The sequence below is a fragment of the Leopardus geoffroyi genome, chromosome A3 (assembly GCF_018350155.1).
Source record: "Leopardus geoffroyi isolate Oge1 chromosome A3, O.geoffroyi_Oge1_pat1.0, whole genome shotgun sequence".
Lineage (NCBI taxonomy): Eukaryota > Metazoa > Chordata > Mammalia > Carnivora > Felidae > Leopardus > Leopardus geoffroyi.
Genome location: NC_059336.1, coordinates 54223591 through 54234914, shown reverse-complemented (window position 1 = coordinate 54234914; position 11324 = coordinate 54223591). Strand labels below are relative to the sequence as shown.

At 40.5% G+C, this 11324-nt stretch overlaps 1 non-coding gene across 1 annotated transcript; it reads left to right on the top strand.

Moving 5' to 3' along the window:
• The first annotated feature begins 1616 nt into the window (after positions 1 to 1616).
• On the top strand, positions 1617 to 1723 carry LOC123581727. Its single transcript, XR_006703967.1, has one exon. It is a non-coding gene; the product is annotated as a U6 spliceosomal RNA (small nuclear RNA).
• Positions 1724 to 11324: the final 9601 nt, after the last annotated feature.

Here is an 11324-nt window from a genome sequence, read left to right as displayed (position 1 = left end):
GGATTTTCTTGAAAGAGCTTAACTTTTGCGGTTTTGTTTTAGCCTTACTCAGGGCTTCCATCCCACAACTGCTGAGAACCTGTTCGTCTATCTTATATCTCTCCCGTTATTTGGAGTAAGATAGAAGTCAGACTACTGGGGGGCAGGCAGGGGGAGGTGCTAGGGGGAACGGGGGAAAATTAAATCTTGAACAATTTGTGGCTTTTTTTTTTCAGAGTTCCCTGCGGGGTAGCATCTAAGTGTTTAATCTTGCTGTCTCTTTGAGGCATTATTAAAGCCAATTATCTGGGGGAGTGGATTGTTACACTGTTGCTATTTTGAGAAGAGTGAACAAAATGTTTAGCTTTTTTCTGTATTCATACAAGGGACACTGGCAGGGTGATTTGGTGACTTAGCTGCTTAAGATATTTTGCACAGGCTTTGGAGATAAGCAGGCTAGGCTGTTGCTGTGGCCAGATCCAAAGCAAGAAATATCAGATAGTGGCCTTTAATTCTGAATGTCCCCAAATACTTTTCCCTAGGGCATATGAATATGCATATCAGAAGTCTATACAGAGACATAATCCATACTGGGGAAGAAAGGAGCCGGAGATGGCCTGAGGTTTCCCCAAGATCAAGAAGACCTTGCCCCCTACTTCCAGCAACACCTTTATCTCTTCAACTTGGGTGAGTGCCACTGAAGCCATTGTGGAGCCAGTCACTGAACTGTAGATTAGAGGACACTCATGGGTTTACCAGGGCACCAGTGTCTTTCTTGTCTTCAAGAGGGCAGGCATGGAACCTGAACTTTCTTCATGTCTGTCTTAAAACGAAGAGAGTATTTGCTCAATAGATATCGATTAATGGACCAAGGCTCTAATTCTTGATACTGTATCATGAAGCCACAATCATTTAAAAAGTTTGATTTTGTCAAACCAATATTACTAAATTACTAAAATGCTAAAATGGTATAGAGGGTCCTGAAGGAGCCCCAAATACTTAAGGGAATTAATATAGGATAGTTTCAAAGAAGTTTGGAAGAGATCGATTATTTAATAAATGGTTGGGACAGCTGAAATAAAGTTATAACTGGACATTAAACCCATTCCAAATGACTTAGAAATTTAAATGTAAAAACGTAGGGGTGCCTGGGTGGTCAGTCAGTTAAGCGTCCGACTCTTGATTTCATCCCAGGTCATGATAGCACGGTTTGTGGGTTTCAGCCCCACGTTGGACTCTGCACTGACAGTATGGAGCCTGCTTGGGATTCTCTCTCTCCCTCTCTCTCTCTCTGTCCCTCCCCTACTCTCTCTTTCTGAAAATAAATAAACTTTAAACAATGTAAAATAATTTGGGGCGCTTGGGTGGCTCAGTCGGTTAGGCATCCGACTTCTGCTCAGGTGGTGATCTCGCGGTCAGTGAGTTCAAGCCCTGCGTCAGGCTCTGTGCTGACAGCTCGGAGCCTATTTCAGATTCTGTGTGTCTCTCTCTCTCTCTGACCATCCCCCATTCATGCTCTGTCTCTCTCTGTCTCAAAAATAAATAAAAACTTAAAAAAAATAAAAAAAGTAAAATAATTTAAATGTAAACACTTAAGTGGGAGATTTTTTTCAAAATGAATATTAAGAGGTGGAAAGGTGCTCACTTTGGCAGCACATATACTAAAATTGGAATGATCCAGAGAAAACTAGCATGGATTCTGTGCAAGGATGATGCACAAATTTGTGAAGCATTCTATATTAAAAAAAGGGAGGGAGCCTGTGGAAGGTCCTTCTAAGTAATACTTAAAACCCAGAAGCCATAAATAAAAAAAACATTAATGCACATGACTACATTAAAAACATTTCTACACAGCAGAAAGCATAAAAAGGAAAATTAGAAACCACAACCTGAAGAAATACTTGCAGTGTATAAGAGAAGGGCCTCATCATTCAATAGAAATCATTACTGACCAGTAAGAAAAAGGTCTTAGAAAATGTGCAAAAGACCCAGATAAGGAATTTATTAAAAAACAACAACAACAAAACAAACCCAACAAAACAAAACAAAAAAAGTGGTTCCACCACATAAAAGGATGCCCGATCTCATTGAAAATGAAAGAAATAGAAGTTAAAATCATGAACACCATTTTTCACCTATCAGATATATCAGATGGTCTTGCAAAATCAGTAAGTGAGAAAATACACACAGGCTGGAAAAAGGCAGTCCCATACATCATTGGTGGGAGTATAAACCTCTCTATCTTTAGAAGGTACACATACTTTTTTTCCTTAAGTTTTTCTAAAAAAAATTTTAAAGTTTATTTATTTATTTTGAGAGAGACAGAGACAATGTGAGTTGGGGAGGGGCAGAGAGGGAGAGAGAGAATCCCAAGCAGGCTCCACACTGTCAGCACAGAGACTGATGCAGAGCTCAAACCCCCATACCCATGAGATCATGACCTGAGGTGAAACCAAGAGTCAGACACTTAACTGACTGAGCCACCTAGGCATCCCTCAAAGGTACACATACTTTCATAACTGATACTTCAACCCTTAGGAATTGATTCTACGGATAGTCATGCACACAGGTGCATAATGAAACAAATACTTATCGTGCCACTGTTTGTAGTAACCTAATGCTAGACAAAATCTAAATGTTAAATAGGGGGCTGGTTAACTAGATTGCAAAATAAGTTGATAATGGAATTAATAATATAACTATTGCAGATCATGTAGACCAACATGAAATTATCCTCTACATATATTACTTAGTTGTAAAAAATGCACAGAATAGTGTACTCCTATTTGTGGTATTTCAAATAACTGAGCAAATGATCAAATACTCTAAAAACGAAATTGAGAAAGTGGGTACCACAACACATACAAAATATAATTTATACTTGAAACAGGCAAGAACTAAACATATAATAATAATACCATATGATGCTTATAGTGTACTCATAAGCATTTTAAGAAAACATAAACAATAATAGTTTTTATAAACTTGGATTAAGGAAGGCCTTCCTAAGCAACTACAAAATCCAGTGATCCTGAAGTTAAATAAAGGGAGTTAATGGGAGAAAATTTTGCAATGTACAAAAGAGACACATGAATATATTTAGATATGTAAAGAACTCCTACAATCACTAAGAAAAAAGGTAAATGACCAAACAGAATAGGGTTTGCAAAACCAAGTGTCTACCAAGATTAGACAAGTCATTGGAAGAGATCAGTGGCCTGTTTCGAGAGAAGAGGGACATGGGATCAGGGACACCACCTGCTCCACAAGAGGAAGAAGGCTTTCTTCTGTTCTAGTCATTTATTGCCAATGGAGGCCCAGTACTGTAGAGCCTTCAAATACTCAGGAGAAGCCCGAAATGTAGATTTAAAACATGTTAAATACTCCCATTTCTAAATGTTGGCAACTAATTTGACAAGAACTATAAAATGCTGTGTAGAATGACCAAAATACGTGTCTTCAAATTTTGTTATAGAAAAATAAGCAGGGGTGGCTGGGTGGCTCAGTCGGTTAAGCGTCTGACTCTTGACTTTGGCTCAGGTCATGATCTCACAGTTTGTGGGTTCGAGTTGCACTTTGGGCTCTGCACTGGCAGTGTGGATCCTGGTTGGGATTCTCTCTCTCTCACTGTGTCTCTCTGTCCCTCCCCTGCTCTCTCTCTCAAAATAAATAAATACACTTTAAAAAATTAAAAAAAAAAAAACAAAAAGAAGCAAAGGCTGAAAATAGGCCATTCACAGGAGCACAAATGGCCAAAAGAAATTAAAAAATATGGCTAATTTCCTTTAGTCAAAGAAAGGCAAAATGAAATAACGAGATACATTTTTCACCCATCACAGTGGCTGAAATTAACAAGAATAGATTGTGTGTTTGATACAAGGTTTAATAAAATGGTCAGTGGTATACCCAATTGGTAGGAGTTTAAATGTTGATATCCTTTTCCTGGAGAGCATTTCGACACTATCAAAATGAAAATTTTAAGGGTGTGCCCTTTGATTTAGTAATTCTATTCCTAAGTGTGTATTCTACTAAAGTTTTTTTCAGCTGTGCACAGATATGCATTTAGTGTTCTTTGTAATATTGCTTATAATTATGAGACATTTGAAACTCTCATTCCCTATGGAAGGATGGTTATATTAATTAAATTTTGGTTGAATCCTGATTGTATACTACTGTGCAGTCACTGAAAAGGATGAGGTAGCTCTCTGTGGCATGGAAAGAGGTCCAAGCTATATTACATGAAAAGAGCAAGTTGCAGAACAATACATACTATGGAATCTCACTTATGTGAAAGTTATTTGTATGTGTAAATACATGTTTATATTAACATATTGAGAGCAGCCTATATACTCAAGTATACTCAGAGGATTAGCCCTGTTAACTCAGAAAGAAGCGTGATCAATGGCGGTGGTAGCAATGCAATACTGGAGCATTTTTTACTTTTTTCTTTAGATGTTCTTTTATCCTGTTTGGATTGGCAAACTTAATGTGTAAAGGAGCTCATAGTAAATATTTTAGGTTTTGTGGGCCAAATGGATTCCATCACAAATACTCAACTCTGAGGTTGTAGCAGGAAAGCGGCCATTTACATATTGTAGGTAAATATGTAAACGATTGGGGTTAGCTGTGTTCCAATAAAACTTTACTTATCAGAACAGACAATGGCTGGATTTGGCTCCAGGGCTGTGGTTCGTCAGTTCTGCTTTAAATGCTTCTCTCTTTTCTGTAGATATTTGTTTCTTTAGATGCTTGAATCTTTTAATAAAGAAAATATATTTTGTACTTGTAAAAATTTCTACCCCACCTGCATTTTACTGGGGAGAAGGCAAAGGCAATTGCATAAAGTTTTCTTTACTTTTATTATTATTATTATTTTTTAAAAAATTTTTAACGTTTATTTTTGAGACAGAGCAGACAGAGCATGAACAGGGGAGCGACAGAGAGAGAGAGGGAGACACAGAATCTGAAACACACTCCAGGCTCCGAGCTGTCAGCACAGAGCCCGATGCGGGGCTCGAACTCACGGACCATGAGATCATGACCTGAGCCGAAGTCGGATGCTTAACCGACCAAGCCACCCAGGACCCCCTTTCTTTACTTTTAAATATTGAGCTAGTTTTTAAAAATAACCACTTGTTGATTAGTTTATCTATCTCATCACTGGTTTACAATAACACATTTATTGTGTACTAAATTTTTATATCTACTTGGGTCTGTTTTTGGACTCCCTATGTTCCTGCACCAGAGCCAAACTTTAAACATTACAAAAACTTTATAAATCCACTTGTATGTGTTAAGGCTAGTTCCCACCTCACTTTTCTTTTCTTCCAGAATTTTCTTGACAATTCCATAGGTTTGTCTTTCAGATTAAAATGTTTATAAGGTTTCACCTCAAAGAATCCTGTTTTGGATTTTGGTTGGCTGCGGTTTAGGGACAGCTGACATCATTGTATTATTAATTATTCCTACTGAAGAACTAGCTACATATTTCCATTTTTTAAAGTTCTATTGAGAACTTCAGTCCTTCAACTGAATTTTACAACTGCCTACACTGTACATCCTACATGTTTCTTGTTAAGTTTGGTCAAGGGCTATGACAGACACTATAAATTGTATCCTTCAACACCAGCTCCGACTCCCTTCCAGCACGCTTCCTGTAAAGACTGAAAGGCTAAAAATCAGATTTTCTAGACTCTGTGGTAGCTAGGATTTGGCATGTTATGTGAGTTCTATGGAGCTGACACACCAGAATGAAATTTAGGAAGACGACAGTGAGAACCAAGAGGAGACCCATTTGGAAGACTAGATCTCATGGCAAAGGTATTGAGTGGCATAGGGGTTTTCTCTAGAACATTACTGCGGTGTGATTAGGTGTTGCTGCTTGTAGAGTTGCTTCTCGTTTTGTAGCACCCAAGCTTGGCTCCCTGAACTATATTCCCCAAATGCCATACGCGTCTTAATTTCCTATGATAAACTTGTCTTTATTCCAGGTAGCCAGAGTGGAATCTGTTGTCTGCGATCCTGTCTGATAGGCATGTTTCATTTTAGTATAAAAGGGATCTTTTATTCCCTCATATCTTCTAAGTGATTGTTGATTATATATGAAAAAGCTATTAGTTCTTTTCTATATTAAATTTGTAAGTAACTACCTAACTTAATTCAGATTGTTTCTAGTCATTTGTAATGAAATTTCTTATGTTTTCCAGTCATATAATCATATTCTCAAATAATATTACTTTTGCCTCTTTCTTTCCCGTATGTATCCTTGACTTCTTGCCTTCCAAAGTGCACTGACTCACAATAACATTACAGGACATTACACTGACTCCCGGTTAATGTTGAATAATAATAGGTACATTGGACACCTGTGTCTTGCATTTAACACTTGTAATATTTTATCAGAAACAATAATGCTAGATTTGGCTTTGTTCTGTATTTAATTAATCATGTGGAGCCTTCATGTATCACTATTTTGACATTTTAAACCATAAAAGATGTTGAAATTGGTCAAATGCTTTCAGCATCTCAGGAGATAATCATTATCTTCTTTGACATCCGATATGGTGAATTACATTTAAGACTTCTAAATTGCCCATGCCAAACAATGCAGCAGAAAGGTTATCAGAGATCCTTGACAGTCCCTCACTGTGGAGTTCTTTATGTAAAGTACTATTCTGACTTATCTAACGCTTCTTGCCTTGAATTCCTCTTTATCTGATATTGATATCACAACTCTCATGTGTTCCCCAGCCAGACTGGCAGAAAATCTCCCATCTCACCCTTGGAGAGCCTCACGCTTTTGCTCTGCATTAGCTGAGAAGTCTGAGGGAACTAATCTTTTCCAAGAGGAGTCAGTCCCACTTCCACTGGTAGCTAAATAGGGAGCCACAGCCTCGTGCTTCTCCTCATCCAGTCTATTGCCGCCAGGAGGTCTTAAGGGCCTGCTCCTGCCCAGGGTCCCTAGGATCCCCAAAAGGACATCTCTGTGAGCATGTCCGTTCCCTCTGGGCTCTGCTTGACCAAAGTGGACTTCACTGGCTTCCCCAACACAGCCCTAAGACCCAGTTCTTTGACTAGAGTTCATGTCTCTGAGATGCTCTGCTCAGGCTGATCCAATTGTCCCACAGACATGACGCTTTTTGTAGGTCTAGGACCTTCATCCAAAGGTTTTCCTTGTCAACTCTACAAACAGAAAAGGTTCCCTTCAGTTCTTTCCTTGGACAATACAGCTCGACTTTGTGTTCAAGCCTTCAAACACACAATGGCATGTTTATATGTTATCTTAGACCTGGCAGTGTTTTACCTTTTAACCCCCTCAAAGCTGGTTACTCTCTTCCCTTCTCCTCCATTTCCCCCTCATATTAGAGTGGAGGGGGCATAAAAGGAAGGACCCAATCATATGGGGGGAGGAGAGAAGAGAAGAAACTGATCACATGGGTTGGGGGTGGAGGAGAAAAGGACCCCATTACATGAATGAGGGAGTGGATGAGCAGGAACCAATCACCTTTAGGGGGCGAGTGACACCTTTCACAAACCACAATGTGTAGTGAGGGCAGCTCTTACACTAAAACAGCAGAAAATATTATAAGTTAAACTCTCTAAAGGTCACTCTTAAGTAAGTTAATTTTACTCTAGGGTTTGTGTATTGTGTTTCGTTTATGTGATTGTGAGTTAAAGGTAGGTAATGGGCTTTTAGTTCTATGATTATGTTTGTGAGTTTAAATATATTGAGATTGGGACACCTGGGTGGCTCAGTCGCTTAAAAATGTGACTTTGGCTCAGGTCATGATCTCACAGGTTGTGAGTTTGAGCCCCATGTCGGACTCTGTGCTTACAGCTCAGAGCCTGGAGTCTGCTTTGGATTCAGTGTCTCCCTCTCTCTCTGCCCCACCCCTGCTGGTGCTCTGTCACTCAAAAATGAATAAACATTTAAAAAATTTAAATATATAAAGATCTCTGTTTCTGGGCTTACCAGATTTTGACAGTATCTTTATGACTCTTTCTGATGAAAAATGTGGAGACTTTTGCCTCTATACTTTGTCACGCATTCTGTTCCACCTCTCCAAGTTTGTCGCACAGTGAGGTAAAAACGTACTATTCAAATATACAGGAAATGTAACTTCATTTTAAGTAATCGGGCTCATTTTATTCTGGAGCATTAATTCCCATTCAGTAGTAAAGGAATTGCTAAATGAAGCAACAGCAAACAATGTAAATAAATAAAACTTCCAACATTCCATCCCTGTTTTTTTCCCCAAAGAATCTTTTTTTTAAGTTTATTTATTTTGAGAGACAGACACACACACACAAAGACAGAGAGAGAGAGCATGAGTGTGCAAGTGGGAGAGGGGCAGTGAAAAAGGGAGAGAGAGAATCCTAAGCAGGTGCTGTGGGGTCAGCGCAAAGCCCGACACGGGGCTCAATTTCATTAACCGTGAGATCATGAGCTCAGCCAAGATCTAGAGTCAGTCCCACAAACCGCTCAAATGATTGGGTGAGGGGTGCCTGAGCCACCCACGTGCCCCTCCCGAGGAATCTTAAACGTGTCCATTCTAGGTGCTTTTGGCTAATCTGATTAAAACTGTCCTGTGCCGTATGGTTACTGGATTTAGCAAATCAAATATAAGACATACTTTTTGAATGGGACATACTTACCCTTAAAAAAAAAAAAAAAGTATTGTTTACCTGAAAAAAATTTTTTTAATTTTTTTTAACGTTTTATTTATTTTTGAGACATGGAGAGACAGAGCATGAATGGGGGAGGGTCAGAGAGAGGGAGACACAGAATCTGAAACAGGCTCCAGGCTCCGAGCTGTCAGCATAGAGCCCGACGCGGGGCTCGAACTCACGGACCGCGAGATCATGACCTGAGACGAAGTCGGCCGCCCAACCGACTGAGCCACCCAGGCGCCCCTGTTTACCTGAAATTTAAATTTAACTGGGCCTCCTGTATTTCATTTGGCAATCCCATCTTGGGGTAAGGGAAAGTAAATGTTGAATTTTTCGGCAGGCTTCCCCCCCCCCCCCCTTCTCTTTGGGTGGTGTCTAAGCATCAGGAGACCTCAGTTACATCATCAGAGAGGTGGGGGCCATCTGGTCTCCACGTTTATTGTCTGCTGGCTTCTGGTGACAGCTGGCCGAGGCAACGTTTATTTTGTAGTCTTTGGGTGTGTGTTTCTGCCTGTTTTGGTCTACTGATGAACTTGTGTTGCTGCCAGGACTTGTGGTCCATTCTCTTGGCCCAGCTGTGCTGGGATTGCTCCAAGACCATCATTATTGCTTCCTGATGACTGGCCTCTCTAGCTGCATCTTCCATCCTGCCCCCTCCAGGGGGCCTGTCCCTGCAGCCAGAGGTGAGGGAGGCAATGCGAGGGACCATCCTAAAAACCACACAGCTGAGAAACAGTCAAAGGGAGGAGTAACTTTTGCCAAAATCCATGACCAGATTTGCCCTTTTTCTTTTACCCCACGACCATGTAGTTTCTTCTCTGTGTTAAATGACTTAAGAAAAGAAAGATGGTATGGCTGCACAGGACCTCTTTCAGCCTTGCTTATACTCCTTGTCTCTCATGTAGAACTCCAGTCTGAGAGGAATGTTCTCCTTGCTTCTATAGCCAACTTTTGCCCTCTGACCCCACCCTTTCCAGAAGGACAAATTGGTTAGGTTTCCAGAACACCGTCTTCCAATTTTAGAGAATCTCTTCTCTAGTATGAGATCTATGGAGGTATACATTTACTTAAGCATTAGAATAAAAAAACTTTTTAAAATTAAAAAAAAATTTATTTTAGAGAAAGAGAAAGCATGCAAGTTGGGGAGGGGGGGCAGAGGGAGAGAGAGAGAGAGAGAGAGAAAATCCTAAGCAGGATCCATGCTCAGTGCAGAGCCTGAGGCAGGGCTTGATCCCATGAACCTGGGGTCATGATCTGAGCTGAAATCAAGAGTCAAATAACTAACTCAGGCACCCCAGAATAAAAAAAAAAAAACTTTATTTTGCTGTCTTTAACCAGAGATCCCATAATAATTTGAATGACTATATACACTGGTACAGGAAGTTAATCCAGTTTCTGGGAGCTATTTCCTATTGTTAGACACTTGAACATTCTGATTTTTTCCTTCGAAATAAAGTTCATGAGCATAGAAATTCCCGGAGTTTTGTTTTTAACATTGTTTCCTCATTTTGTGTGACCAGCGTTGGGATTACTGTGTCAAATAAGAATTTCAAGAGCATCGTTGGTACATATAACCAAATTGCTTTCCAGAAGGACTGTTATATCCTGGGAAAAAATGGGTTGTGATTAATGTTTATTGTGATGCTATTTTCCAAAGACCAGGAACGGCACAAGCCCTGCTCTAGCCATGAATACTGTAACCATCGGGATGCTGATGGGGACATGTCAATGAGGGAAACCACAGCCATTGGCTAAGATATTGGCTCTGACCTCTGTGTAGCACTCATATGAGCCAAGTGGAAACTTGAAGGAAGTCTATGATCCCATGCCCAGATCTAGATCTTGTAAGTCACCATAATGATGGCGGGGTTGGGTTGTACCTGATCATAGAAAGGCAGGAAGCAAGGCTTCCGAGAACTTTTCTGACCCTGAGGTTAGTGCCTGTGTGGACTGTCTAGCTGGGGCTTTTCCACACCATATTTGCAGGCGGGGGCTAGAGTCTCAGACCTGCCTGTTAGGGAAGTCTGTCCCAAGTTTCAGTAATGGGGTCCAGCTGCAGCCACTGTGAGCCTCACTCAAAATCAGGAAGTGCTTCCTATCTCTAAGGAGTATCAGAAAATCCCGCTTTGGGGGCGCCTGGGTGGCGCAGTCGGTTGAGCGTCCGACTTCAGCCAGGTCACGATCTCGCACTCCGTGAGTTCGAGCCCCGCATCAGGCTCTGGGCTGATGGCTCAGAGCCTGGAGCCTGTTTCCGATTCTGTGTCTCCCTCTCTCTCTGCCCCTCCCCCGTTCATACTCTGTCTCTCTCTGTCCCAAAAATAAATAAAAACGTTGGAAAAAAAAAAAAAAAAAAGAAAATCCCGCTTTGCCCTCATGGCCCTGGTTCTCAGATATTTACTGCTGCTTCCCTGTGATGTCCCCATTAATCCTCTTTTGGTCTTTGTGACAGCCTCACTTAAATTGGTCAGTAAAGCTTCTGACATCAGCCACGATGGGACATTAAAGTGTAATCCTGATACATTAGGCAAGAAATCACACCCCCTTTTCATTCCAGACTCTGCTTAAGTATGTGACCTAAACAATTTTAACAAAAAACATAGTTCAGAGAGCAGGCTAACAATGTAAAACAATTCATGATACATTAGTTCTTAAAACTGAATCCCAAAAGGAAAAAA